This window comes from Tyto alba, unplaced genomic scaffold (genome assembly GCF_018691265.1).
Source record: "Tyto alba isolate M040663 unplaced genomic scaffold, T.alba_DEE_v4.0 Super-Scaffold_27, whole genome shotgun sequence".
Lineage (NCBI taxonomy): Eukaryota > Metazoa > Chordata > Aves > Strigiformes > Tytonidae > Tyto > Tyto alba.
In genome coordinates, this window is record NW_024881301.1 from 9382750 (window position 1) to 9398012 (window position 15263).

The window sequence follows — 15263 nt, forward strand, 5'->3', positions numbered from 1 at the left end:
TATAGAGATAAAATAGCACAAAATATTACATAAAGTACCAATTGTCAAAACATATTTCATAATAGCCATATTATTTCATAATAACCTCAGCAGCTGCAGTCCTTTTTAATCTACTGTTTTAAAGCAGAAAAAAATATTCTTCTCATCATCATTAAGAAGTAGTAAAATAAGACATTTGGACATTTCCTGCACATTTCTTGCATGAGCATCAGAAAGAGGCATTTTCATTCAAAAGTGGGAAGATATTAAGGAGCCTAAAATGTCTGTCTTTGTTTCTTTGTCACAGCTACCAATTTTTTCCACTTATTATGTACATTTTGTTTTGCAACCTGGTTGCCCCAGTTAAATGTAATCACTTTTACATGTTTGATTTTCCCTGGTTCTGCAGACCCAGGACTCCCAAGAAAGGAGGTTGCTCAAAGCATTGTCCCAGCAGCAGATTTTGAAACTAGGTAATATGAAATCTGGGTGATATGTGAAAGGGAGAAAAGGGAATTGGAGTGGCAGGAGGTGAGAAGTCATTAGACAGATTTTAGGAGATTCAAGATCCTGACAAAAAAATCGAGGGTAGAGATACTGCTGGCAGTAGTTGCACAAAACCAGCAGTGTCAGGATTTCACTGCTCTCGAGCAGCTTCAGTGAGGTTCCCATGCTGGGGCTGCCCCTTGGTGCTGAGGGTATGATTGTCCAAGTGTTTGGTAACTGGATAATCCGAATTTCTGTATCCTCGAGAATGTGGGTTCGAAAGCAGAGCCCAGGGAGATGAGAACTGGTCCCCTGTGGAGAGGTAGGGTGCTGTGGCCCCCTCCTACCCTAGCACCCCCTGGGTCCTCATTCTCGTGCCTCCCCAGGGAGCGTGTCCTATAGGTAGCCAGTGTGCAGCTCAGGAGAGCTTGGAAACTGTGCACCTGGGGATGGTAATAATGAAACCCGATGGTGGACATATGGTTTGAATATGTGATTTTGTTCCTGAAGTTCAAAGGAAGGTGTTCTATTTAATTAATAAGCTCATGGGATCCAGATCCCTTGTAATGTTTTCATTTTTGGAGGTGGCATGACTTTGATTCAAGCCTGGGTACAAAAAGAGTTACATTGTTGTATTTGGAGGTGTAGGAAATGTCAGTGTGGCATAATGTAATGTGGTGTAGGGATTTCAGAAATAGCTTGGCTTGCTGAAGCAATCTTGCTGCCTTCATTCGGTACTCCATACAGGCTGATTTACATTTCTCCTCAGACAGTGAGGGATTTGAAGAGTAATGTGGAAAACTGAAATACCTGAAAGAAACATAAGTGATAGGATCAATCTTAGATCCTCCGGTGTGATAGCCAAACATCTCAAAAACAGATGATGCATTCTTAAACAGATTTGGATATTTCAGGAAATGCAAAATGCCAAGGACATATAGAAAGCCATTATCAAAGTAAATATAAGTCAATAAGATGAGTGTCATAGATAATTAGAGGTGGCTGCATTTGAGTTGAAGGTTCTCCTACTCACATATAGTATTAAAGGACAAGTGGAGATAAATGACACCGAAATCAAAATAAATGGCTGAAGCCTGTTTCTTATTAAAATAACAGCAAAACTTCTCTTGACTGCAGTGGTAGAAAGCTGGTTACAAAAGGAAATAAGCTGATTTGTCTAGCCAGGGAAAACTATATAGACTTGGATACTGTATTCACAGGAACATCAACCTCAGCTGACTAATAGGGAAAATATTTGAATAACAGAAACAGAAATCTGGATAAGGGCCAAAAGCCCCATAGTGGAGAGAAATATTATCTGTGATGACGGGTAGACTTCTTTTTTAAAACCATTCAGGGCTCTGAAATGAAAAAGAGAAAGAAAAGATCGTTCAGTGCAAAAATTGAGGACCGAGACAAAAGAAGGAAAATAAAATTTAAATTGAAACTTCAGTGCCTAAAAGGCTTTTCTATCTTTCCTTAAACTAATATTACAGAAAAACACTCTAGACAGTATTACAGCAATTATATACTCACCACCAATCTGAAAACCATACTGACAGAAAGGCATGAAGAATTCTTATCATAAAATTTAGAGGATAAACACTTCCTCCTTATTGCTTTGTTATTTTAGAGGGCTATGAAGACACACACTATTAGATAAAATTGAGTTTACTCATGAGTCTGTATTAGTCCAAAGTCACATGTAGTATTTCCTTCTGTGAAGTGAAGGGAAGAGAGAAATCCAATATATGCCTTTCTGAAATGCCACTTAGAAAATTGCTAAAAAATGTCCATTCTTTCCAAAATTTTGTAGGCCTTCTTTGCCATGGCAAGCAGTTTCTCCTTTGGGATAGTTGCCAACCAGTGTGGGTCTCCAAGACTAAATGTTGTTCTATGATATTACAGGAAGTCTGTTAAAATCTCAGGAATGTTTTTCTCTTAGAGAAACTATTGAAACCTTAGGAAGCTTCATTACAATCAGATAAATTTATTGGGAATACACAATGATGTAACTAGTCATAGTACAGGACCTTACTGATAAGAGGCATTTCTGAAGATGTCAGACATGGGCTTTGGGATGTATGCTTGGAAAAAGATTTTTTTCCCCTTCCCAAGTGGAAGTATGACAACTTTTCTGGTTCCAGAAGGGTGGAAGAATCTACAATCAAGAATCACTTGCTTCACAAGTGTTAACACTGATTTTGGCATTTGGCGTATAGAGTATTTTTGAAGGAAAAAAGAGCCTGCAAAGTCTAGGTTCTGCCCACTCCCATCATGGTCAACAGTACCTTACTTAACAACTTCTCAATGAAATACTAATTTCATTACTAGTTAATTGATAGAAAAATGAGAATAAATTAACCTCTTCTTGACTAACATGAAATCTGTGCATTGAAAGAAAGAATTAAAAAGATCAAGTGTTATCATATTGCTAAAATTTCTCATTTGCATTTTTATCATGTGCATCTTGTTTTTTAGGAAACTGAGAATTTAATAGATGGTTATTAATACAGTTCTTATGGAGTAGGAAAATGTCATGTTTCACTTTTAGATAGCAAACTGAGACATGGGGAATGAAGGTAACTGTTCCGAATCCTGCCAGCCACTGATAGCTTTGGAGTAAAGTTTCTAATAATCCTGTCTCCTCAACAATCATTAAAATAATTCTATACAGCTAGCATTCAGTTGAACACTCACTTGCTAGGTGGCTACGATCATATCTAGTAAGTAAATGACAAATAAATGAGTTGTCATTTTTAGTCTGGGAGACCACAAAATTAAGCTACAGCAGATAGCTAAACAGCCAATGTAATTATATCCATCATATAATCTGGGAAAAGCCTCTGGATTTCGTTTCTCTCTGAGTGTTGGTGTGCCTGGTTTTTGTTTTTAATGTGAGGTACTCAGTTCCTGATGAGATCCTGTGGCAGGCATTTGAAATTCCCAGGACCATTTCTGATCTACCTAGAGGAATCCCATTTTGGGGTCATGAATATAGGCACTCTCTGAACAGGAGCCTTGGTGTGGTTGCTTAGGAACCAGACAAAGGGATTCAAGGGAGAAAGAAGGTGTAATGATAATGAATGAAAACATAATCTCTGGCGACATCTGACTCACATGGGTAACTGGAAGAGGTTTTTTGCCTGTATAGTTGATAAAATTATATTTTCATTTCCGTCAATTCATTCTTGTCAGATGAGTCTTAATTCTCTAATCATTTAGCTGTAAATTATGCCTCTGTTCACAAAACCTAGTCAGAGTTTGTATGTATTATCTGAGAGAACTAGAAATTAAGAAATTCTTTCTGAGCAAAACTCTTCTAACAATCTAATGAGAATTGAAGCAATTGAACGTTGTTTATAGAGCAGCACTTGGGCAACATTTGTCTTGGGATCTCTGATTACAGTCAGGTACGGTAGATTAAGGCTGATGATGATCTCAGAATCACATAAATAAACTTCTGTCTTAATTGCTGCACCAGGCTATCCACGGCTGGAGGATGCTTGTGATTCAGCTCTCAGTTTCCTCCTCAGTGAATGAACATGCACCAGCTGTGTGGCAAACGTCAACATATGGTGATACAATAGCATAAACTGAAGATACCTCAGGCCTTTAAATCTACATACAAATAAGCTGGTGGCACGATGCGCTGTCAACTGGGTACATAACAGATGTAACCTGCTCAGCCCAGGACAAAAGGTGGGTGCTGGTGGGAGGCTGAGCAGCCATCTGCCTGCACCCTGCTGCTGCACCACTAGTACACCTCTTCACCCCCAAAAAACAGTACTCTGAGCATCACGATTACTATGGAGACATCCTTCTTACAGTGAAACTCTGCAAGGCCAAAAAAGTGAAATAAAGAGTATAGCTACAGCTGTCACTTAGTGAAGTGGCACCTGGGAGTGTGTCCAACATTCAGGCATTGTGTTTCCTGTGGCACTGTCAGGACACTTCTCTCAACCCTGCAAAAATAACTTGGTTTTGAAGCTAAATCTTTCTGATTCTCATGTATGACAAAAACACATGCTTCCACCAGTGTAAGGTCAGCATGCTTCAACTACTCCATATTGAATGCCCCTTTATATTCACAGAGCTGTGTGAAAGGTTTTAGGGTGTATTTCTATGTCTATGCAAGCAAAGATATTAAAGCAGATTGTAAAATCCTTGTGGAGGAGCTACAGGGTAAAAAGAAGCAGTCATTCCTGCTCTGGCCCCAGACCCAATTTGCTTTCCCCTCAACAGCAACCTCTGCTCTATGAGTCACTGCACAGTTCTGAATTCTTATTTTTCCAAATGTGGAAGGGTTTTGAAAGCAGAAGTTTGTTTCCTCACAGTAAGTGTGACACTGACCATATCACAGATCCCAGAATGGTTGAGGTTGGGAGGGTTCTCTGAAGGTCATCTGGTCCAAACCCCTGTTCCAGCATGGCCACATAGCAGGGTTTCTCAGGACTGTGTCCGGATGGTTGCTAAATATCTCCAAGGATGGAGACTCTACATCCTCTCTGGGCAGCCTGTGCCAGTGCTCAGTCACCCTCACAGTGAAAAAGTGTTTCCTGATGTTCAGAGGGAACCTCCTGTGTTTCAGTGTGTGTCCGTTGCCTCTGGCCCTGTCACTGGGCACCACTGAACACAGTCTGGTTCTGACTTCTCTGCATCCTCCCTTCAGGTGTTTGTATACATTGATGAGATCCCTCTGAGCTTTTTCTTCTCCAGGCTGAGCAGTCTCTGCTCCCTCAGCCTTTCCTTGTATGTCAGATGCTCCAGCCTCTTAATCACCTTTACTGGCTTCTCTCCAGTATGTCCATGTCTCTCTTGTACTGGGGAGTCCAGAACTGTACCCAGTACTACTTGTTGTCCACCAGGACCCCCAGATCCTTTTCCGCCAAGCTGCTTTCCAGCCAGCTGGCCCCCAGCATGTACTGGTACATGGGGCTGTTCCTCTCCAGGTGCAGGACTTTGCACTTTCTCTTGTTGAATTCACTTTATATTGGTAACAGTGTAATATATTGTAACATATATTGGTAACATTATATTGGTAACAAAGAGCTGGTTGTTTACATGATTGTAAATAATTTAATAAATTCTTTATAATATGGATGATTACATTATATGTTCATTCTTACATATTATTCATTAGTAAGATTGTTAAAGGGATTCAGAAGGTAACAAATGTGCACACAACCTCAATCCAGATAGATGACGACATGGGTTTTTGTTACTGGCTTTAAGCAATGAGAGTTTCATTGTGTTGTCACCAGTTATGTGGTTATGTGGCAAAATATAAATTGTATTTTCATTAATTAAAGAATTAAGAAAACTGGTAATAATAAAACCAGTGCCCCTATTCACACAGAACTGTATGATATTACTCTGAGAATCACTCCTAGAAGGTCTAACAGCACTGAGATCTGAGCCTAAAGACACAAGCATCCAAGCTTGACAGGGCCAGAGGCAATGGGCACAAGCTGCTTGGTCACCTGTAAAGAGCAGAGCACTGATGAGCAGTCTCAGGTATCTGAGGTGGTCATTTGGACCTTATCAAGGAAAAAATTGAATGGCTAAGTGAAACCAGAACCCAAATGACTGAGTGAAGAATTTCCTTACTCCCCTGGGTCTGTCCACATTTGGAGAACTGGATGTTAATACCATGGATGTAAACCCCAAAACTCATATCAGTCAACACTCTGCAAGACATTTTTGCAATGAACATAGTAGGGCCTAAAGTCAAAACTAAAATAGTCAAAACCGGTATCTTCTTTGACTCAGCTGTGTTTAAAATATAGGCTACAAACCTTAAAACAGCAAGTTTTAGGTTAAAGAGTTGAAAATCTTTTCAGGACAGAATGGGTGTGAGTTTCAAATTAAAAGAAAATTGTGATACATGGTGTCTCCTTAATTCAGCCTTTCCCTTTTCCAGAAGTTGTTTTTCATGCCAACACCATCATCTTACCAAACCTACAACAGCATCCAAGGAAACACAATCGATTTGTGAGCTATTCTCTGCTGGTAATTCTCTTTAATTCTCTCTTGTGCCTTAATTGTGCCATTTCTGACTATGGTTCATGTTTCAAGGGGAATTTCACAATAATTTGTTGCTTGCCATTTTGTCATTGAGGTGCAGGCACTGGTTTAACTTTTGATTTGTCATTTCAAATTTTGACAAAAATGCCTAGAGGTGATGCTTGGCCATTCAATGAGAGGAAAGAAGGAAGAAACAGCTTTTACGCGTGTATTTATCCAGTGTGAAGGGCCTGCAGACAGGGACAGAGTGAGGACGAATGGAAAAACATAGTGTGGGAAGGGAAAAGGAGTTCTGGGATAAAGAGCTAGCAGAGGACCTAGGGAATGGGAGATTCTGGTCTTACTGCTGTGAGGGACTGGTATGGATGTAAGGATTGATGTTGCAGGAGGGAGGAAGGAAGGAGGAAGGGGGGTCAGAAGGGCAATGGAGCTCTGCTGGACAGGGGAGGACCAATCCACTTAGGAGAGGGCAGATGAACTGTCCTCAGAGGTTAGTTATCACATCAGGCAGTCTGCCCTGTTGACATAGCTCGAGAGGTGACCACATGTGATCTGATAGAGAACCACCTTCTGTAAATCTGATCTGACCACTCTTAATGCATTTCACTTTCTAAAACATTTAATAGTTCATTCTCATGTCATCTACATTTTCTCTTGGGATCCACCATGAGACTGATAATCTTACAGTAATTTTCACTGTACCTCTCACAGTCACCAAACACCACTCATCTCTTGTCATTGGATCAGAATGGGTCTAGATGCTGTAGGGTTGCAGAAAAGTACCATTTGCCTGACTCAGGCAGATCCATTTTGCTGTGTCTTGACAGCTATCCACAATGCAAAACCATCACCCTGTCTCAAAAACCAACGCTCACTGTCCATTTTCCCCCCGATGGTCAGGATACTTTCTAGCCTTGCTCTCTGTGCCTCTCCCTGGGTCATTATTTATTTGGAGCATTCTTAATGTTGTATTTCTGCTTCTGTTTTCTGCTGTTAGCTTTTCTTACTAACCAATCTTTTTTCCTTATTTTAGTTCCCCCTTTTCTGCAACTTTCAGGTGCCTAAATTCTTCAACTCTGGTTGCTTTCTCTCCCCTGGAAGCTTTATATATTTTTATTCTTATCCAGGCTTTTACAAATACTTCTTTCTCTTTCATAGACTATTCCTTTTTAGTAAGACATACTTCCTTCAGATTCACCTCATTTCCTTATCCACATTACAGGGAAAGCTATAGTTTGACTCTGCATTGCCTGCATCTCTCTGGCTTTTTCAAAATGAAGTTTTGTTTTATTCACTCAAATGTATTTATTCACACAACTTTAAATGTATTTATAAAATTTTTATTCACTCAAAGATAGATTTCACACATAACAAAATTATAAAAAGGTTGTATATTCATATCTTTCCTAAAATATGGTCTTTATTTCCAAGTTTTGGCCCAATCCCATTATCCGTGTTTACTTTCCTTTCTGGACTTGCAAACAAAGCTACTGTCTACTGTAGTTTCTGTGTCTTTAACTCCCTTCTGGTTTGTTTCTGTCTTCAGTTGCTGACAACTGGTTCCTCTCACCTCTTTTTCTGAGGCTCCTGTATTCATTAATATTTAGTATTGCCTTTGATCCTAAAGTCTCCTGTCAGATAGAATAAAACCAGGCAAAAAAAAAATCCATCAGTGAATCCTCCCTCACTGTGTTCCTTTCTGGAAATGTGACTATTGTATTTCCTTTCTTTTAACTGCATTTTTTTTTTTTTTCCATTTATTCTGAGGAGCAAACTGGGTTAATTTCTAACACATAAAGTGAGGAACACCAGAAATTCAAAAATTAGAATTATATCTTCATTCCAAAACCTAGGTAATTGTAGGAAAGATCCGTGCATTACTGTAAAACAGCTTTAAGTAAAAACAAAACAAGTAAACTAAAATGCAATTAATCACGATATTTCATTTCTTGTTTTGTTCTGTATGTCATTTTACTATTCATGCAGATAAACTGATTTATCTATGCAAGGACACTTAATGGCACTCAAACAGATGTTTCATGTCTTGCTATAAAACATAACAATTTCATTTAGTAATATGTGAAAGTGGAGACAAATCTATAAACATTTATTCTACAATTTGCAGAGTTCAGGATTTTGCATAAGGCTTAAAGATATACATTCAATGCCATTGATTTCACTGAGTCTCTAAATAGACATGAAACCCCATGTTGCATCCTTTGGCCAGGGTCATAAGAAATAACATCACCAAGTATTAGATACACGTTTTTTCTTCTTTTTCTGGTATATGATCAACGTATTTCGTAAAAAAAATATGTTTTAATATATGGATTTTCTTTGAGAACTTTTTCTGAAATCTGTATCCCTCCAGGAGATAAAAGTTTATAACATTATTTGTCACGTGTTTACTACAAACAGTTTAAAATTGAAGGTGTGTTTATTGTAAGTACTGATGCAATGAATTAGACATTGCATATTTCATCTATACTTGTCATGATGCTATAGAGCTTGTTAGCCGTCTAGGATACAAAATGATTTAACAGTGGACTCATACTCACTTTTCTATTTCAGGCTTAGGATTTACAATTATCTTGTCACTGTATTTCAAAACCACAGAATGTTGACTCCTCACAGAAAAAAAAATCCATTTAATGACTTAATAAGTATCTGTGTAAGAAGTAATGATCATTTGTAAAGGAAAAGATTTTTTCGTTGCACTGTTCTACTCAGATGTCTTCCTTATAAAACAGGCAGCAAGTTCATTACCTGAACAAACAGCTGAGTCAAGAGATGTGAATTTGGTGCATGAATTGTGTGCATGTAATACACAAACTTCATGTAACTTCAAGTAAAATATTCTGACATTTTGGTGATTAGTTCCCCCACCTATGTGCTGTGGGGAAATTACAAAATTTACATATTTGCTGTTAATTTTGTAAAGTACTTTGCTTTTTTTGACTGTAATGTGTACATAAAGGATAGTTAAGTACTATAATTTTTGTTTGCATTTACAAATTAGTTTAGCTATTCTATTCCAATACACTTTAAAACACAGATGAGAACATGCAAATAGTTCTGTTGCAAATTAAACCTACATATCTCTATGACTGTAGATTCATATTTCAACCACTGTTAGCCAGTATTATCATTTTAGCTGTTGCCATCTGTAAAAACAAAGTATCACAATATTGAGCAGCAAAACTTCTCCAGCCATGCCAAGCTATCACTGGATCTCAGTGGTTCCTGCAGTGCTTGTCTTTGAATATTCACTTAAATTTTAAAATAAATTTATCTGGTAGGACAAAACCCTGAGAACTAGGTTTACTCTGGGTATGTGAATTTCATGACACTGTGTGTGTAATCAATATATGAACACAGGAATGATGGCTGAAAGGGGAAGAAGCATTACCAAACGGTTATGGAGAGCAGGTTTTAAATTCTCACCAGAACAATTCTCCTGAAACCTCTGTGTGAGTGTTGAAGTGGTATAAGCTTGTGAAGGAAGGATGAAGCAGGCATGATTAGATTAACTCAGGAGATGTCACTTGAATCTGGGAAGGATGCTTGTTGTAGAAAGGGCAGTCCAGTGTGGTGCCATTTGCACCAGGTGTGTACAGCTGAGATTGCTAGCAGTCTGTCAGGGACCAGCTTACTCAATTCAACTCCAATCCTAGTTTTCATCAATATAGATGACCACAGGAGGAAACATGGCATAAGAAACACATCTGTGGTGAAAAACAAGGACGTGGGGCTAATAGCAGGAATAGGAACAGGAAACTTCAACTACAAAATGACTGTGTCCAGCACAACCTTTTTTAACCCGAAGTAGGCAGCAATCTCATCATCTTTTTTTGTGACTGAGTCAAAACCAGAGGCTTGCCCAGACTGGATGTGAAATAACTCAGTGGGGAGAAGAGAGGTGTGAGAGACAAGGAATGGACACTGAAAGGGGACCTGTGGGCTTTATACTAATGTCTGTCTATGCTGTAATTCACAAGTGTATTGAAACCTCAGGCAACTCACCCTTCACTTCTGTTCTGGTTTTCACCTCTACTCATACATCTTATAATTTGCTGCAATATGTACTGGTGCCATATCGGACAGGGAGATGAAAGGATGAGTTATTAAGCACAAGATAATTATGAAGTTCTTGATGTAATCAGATGTTAAATTGGCAATATCTGCTTTTTTTTTTTTTTTTTTTTTTTTTTTTTTTTTTACTAGGAGATAATGACAGGGTTTTTTTCTTTACTGGCCCTTTTTAAAATTAATTTTATATGAAGGATGCTTCAGGCTCTTTACTTCTCACACATCTTACATCCTTCATGATACACATTATACAAGTTCTGGTGCCCTCTTTTTATATTTCAAGAGCTATACCAGTTCCCGATTGACACTCACACAACAAGGAGAATAACATCAATAGAAAACATTGGAGCATGGACCACAGTTGCAGTGGAAAGGTCAGCAGAGAGTGACTTTTGTGACTTTTGGTTACAATTGCCAATAAATTATCTGTTGTTTTTTTTTTTTTAATGAAACTTCCTTTCTGAGAACCTCTTTATCTGCCCAGATGCTTGCACTTTTTGCATAGTAAATATGTAAACCTATTCATAAACGTGAAAGGGGCTGGAGTTTCCTTCTTCCTTGGTAAAACTGCCAATAAAAATATCAATTTGATTTTGTCCTTCAAGTATATTGACTGTATTTGCTCTCTATTACTACGATGGATTATGAGATAGAACATCTGAACTAAACCAGCTCTTTAAATGTAATGATAATTCAAATACATTTTATAATTTGTCACAGAACTAAGGGCAAAATGGTCAGATGTCAATACATACCAGTAGGTTTAAATGTTTGTAACAGATTTAAAGAATTAAATTATTTTTAAATATTAAATATTTGAAAATGAAAAAAATGGAAAAATACGCAAAATACTTAAAAATTAAATACACTTTTAACTTTAATGCATTTTTCAGTTTTCCTGATGAGCAATGATGACACATCTAGAACGAAGCCTAATGGAATTAATGTTTTACCATTGGAGGAACAGGTCCAGACCCTGCCTAAAGTTTTTGACAAGGTAGAAAGTATAAATGTGATATTTTTTGACCCATGATAAGGCTGTGTGATATGCATTGGAAAGAGTAAGCTCCCTCAATGATTACTGGAAGTGCCTGTACATGGTCTCTCACCTCTCAGAGTCTTATTTGCAAACATATACATATGCATGGGAGGAAAGAAAGCAAGCAAGAAAGAAGGGATACTTTCAGCACGTACTGTTATGTCTGGGCTTGTGGGGCTGATGCTTGTCCTGGCCACCTCCCCATGTTTCAGTGGAGCAAGCCCCAGTCAGGTATCGACCTCCCCTTCCATTTTTCCCTTTGCCCGAGGAAAGGACAGGAGCTGTGGTCTCACCTAGGACTCATTCTAGATAAGCCCAAAGAAGTTTCCTAGACTGAGCAGGGTGAGGTGGTCACATGCCTCTGTCCTCTGCAAGCTCCTCACACAGCCCTCGCAGGGAAGGAGTGTCCCCTTAGGAATCAGGGTTACTTTTGTGTTGTAGAGTGGGAAGAGAATGTTTGGGAAGGCTGTAGGGAAAGATGAGGAACACAGTGATTTTGACTGTGTTCTGTTTTTCACTCTGGTTATATATAAGACATGTTTGCAGGTAATCTCTCCCTGTTTAGGCTGTGATGAAAAGAGCAGTAGACATATCTCTCAAAGGGAGGTCTTGGGATCAAAGCGGCTTTTCTGTGTTATAGGGACATACCTAATTTTCACTTTTGCTTTTATCTCTAACATACTCTTTAGGATCTTATCTGAGAGGTAACCATTTTTTTACTGAATTAAGGATACTGGGAAATGGGGGAGTCTTCTAGGAAGTCTACAGAGGACCTTCAAAAGCAAATTGTGTGTACTTAAAATAAGCATACAGAAATAAATAGGACTAATAGTACAGTTATTGTGAAAAGTCCAAATACGGTGCTTTGATTCAAACGTCAGGACAATGTGGCCTAACTCTAATTTTAACTATGTTTAGCATGAGGTTGAAAAGAAACATGGCTACATTAACAAAAGAACCATCCCACTCTTTTTTCTATTGGATTTAGAGAAAATGTGTTTGATTCATCCCCCTCTGCTAATAATCCTGTTCCTGTCAAATATACGAATACTGGCCTTGAGTTAAATATGACTAACTCATATTTATAATATTATATAAATGAAGATGTACTTAATATTCTGAATATGCTTAGCTGATCAAGTAAAAACTGCAACAAGTCTGGATTAGCAGAAGGAAGGTTCCCGAAAGTGTCCCCAATAGTGGTATCAAACATCCATAAGCATTACTTTCTGCAGTTAAGATTGTGTATCAAAAATGTAAAAGCACATAAGTTACTTTCTTGAAGGTCAAATCTTCTTGATTCTTGGATTTAAGTAAATTAGCACAGAGTAATGAATTCAAAAAATTAATTTGGATGGGATAAATTTCTAATATTGTCCTAATTAAAATCTATTAATTTGAGAAAAAAAATTTCTTGTTCTCTCACAAAATAATCTTGAAATAGCAGTATGTAGCTTAGTTGTAAAATGCTTGTTTTAATTGTGGATCATCTGGAAAAGAAATAATACTCTGTTATAGTCTGCTTTTAAATAAGTGTATAGTATTTGACCATTTTTTAGCAATGGTATAATTGAGAGTAAATTCTGATTTTGTTTTAAACAGCTCAGAATGACCTCAGAACAGGATATTCTGAAAATTATGTGTAATGACAAAGAAAACTCCTTTACATCACTGCTTCTGTGATTCACATAAATAGAGGGGCTCTATTGTGAGCATAAAAAAGGGCCAGAAGCTCAGGTGGCCTGACTTAATTTAACTCTGTGGGAAACAATGCAATCAGTTTGATTAACAGCAGTAAAAAAATCTCAGGCTAGTTCAAAGCAGAAACATACATTTCCTTCCCCCAGAAAACAGAAGGGCAATTTTATCTCAAGCAAATGTTTAACTTAAATTCTTAACTCCAGAAGAATTTCATACACTGTAAAAAGTCTAATGATAGTGTAGATGTGGAAAGATATAAAGACAGTTCTTCTACGGACCATCTTTAGAGAGAATGAGAATGAGAAAGGGTGATTTTATGTTAATTTTGTATAAACTATTTGTACTGGAAGAATAGATAATCATTCAGGATTTTGTTTTCATTAAATTTATTCACCTGGAGATGGTAGACTGTCAAAACTTAGCAGAAAATCTGAAGGCATGTTGTTTTTGCTGCTTTATTCCAAAAATTCATTATTTGAGAATAACAAAAGGGAGTACTTGGATGTGTAAGGAGACACATAGCATTTTTTTTTCTTTAAACCCACTCTTTGTTTTGAAGCTTATATTGAAGTGAGGCTAAAATGTAAGAATTACCTTCTACAATTCTCTGTTATCTTGCAGAGATAGTACTAGATCTCTGAAAGATGGGAACTCCAAGTCAGCATTAGAATTAGCACTGACATAAAAGCATGTTTTATTTATATCACTTCAATAAAAAATTAATAGAGTTTGAAATATGGCAGTGAGACAAAAGAGAACAGGTGGAATAAGAAAGCATTCTTCAATGACTGTAGAATATTCAATTCCAGTCTCTTTTACTTATGTATTTAGTAGCTTGTAAAAGCCTTATATAGTAATTAATAACATACAGTTAGTTCTGGATTTAGCAAGCTGTTTGAAATGTTGAATCTTAAATGCAGAAGACATGATCCTCTACTTCACTGTTTAGTGTTCATCTTGGTAAAGTTGCAAGATGCGGATTCAAAGTGGTAGTGTCTTCCAGGTACTCCACATACCTGGAATGGATGAACAAAGTATGGGACATTTGGAAGATTTCCATGTTCTGTTTGCTTTTTTGTGTTCTGCTTTCACTGCTTAAAGCTGACCTTGGAAAGAGAGGGAATAATTTCTGAGAGTGCTTAAGAAGTAAATTCTCCTCTTTTCTCTGTTTTAGTTTATAATTTTGGCCCTGTTTCATGTGTGTTGGTGTAATGTAACACAGTTTTCTCTACTTCCCTATTTCTGAAGTGAAGTTGCCAAATTTCTCCACTTATTAGTTTTAAAAGTGGAATGGGTTCTTATTACTTCTCCTTGTTACTAAGAAAAGTGGACTTTTTCTTTGGCTTTCACTCTTTAATGATAAAAGACAAGTTCCTGAAGATGCCTTCTATCCCTATGTAAAATTTAAATGTCTCTAGAATTGTTAAAGCTGTGACTGCCATTGACTCCTTGGTTTAAATTGGTTGTATTCACTACTCTAGGGTTCTCATTAGTTGGATGTTGTATTACCCTTTATTTTCTTAATTTGCTATTTGCAGCAGGCTGCATATTTGAGTCTAATTTAGAGGATACAAAAGCTCTCTTTGCAGAGGATTTTTCCAGACCTGCACAGTGTCATACTAGCACAGTCCATTTATGTCAGACATTGATCCCATGACAGAACTGAATCATTTCTAAAGTAAAACTAAAAGTGTTTTTCTCAGGAATGATGAATTCATAGCTTTTCTTTTCCTTCCCTAATGCTACCTGCTTACTTATAGCAGAATAAAATGATATGAGATATCTGAGTGAACAGAACACAAAAAGAAAAGACTTCCCAGTTGCAATGAAATATGAGGGAATATCATTAGAGTAACGCCTGTGAAGTGTCTTTGAATGTTTACTGGGTGTGACCAAAATCAGAGTTGGGTCCATGCAAAAGGACTCCTCTTCAATGTAAACT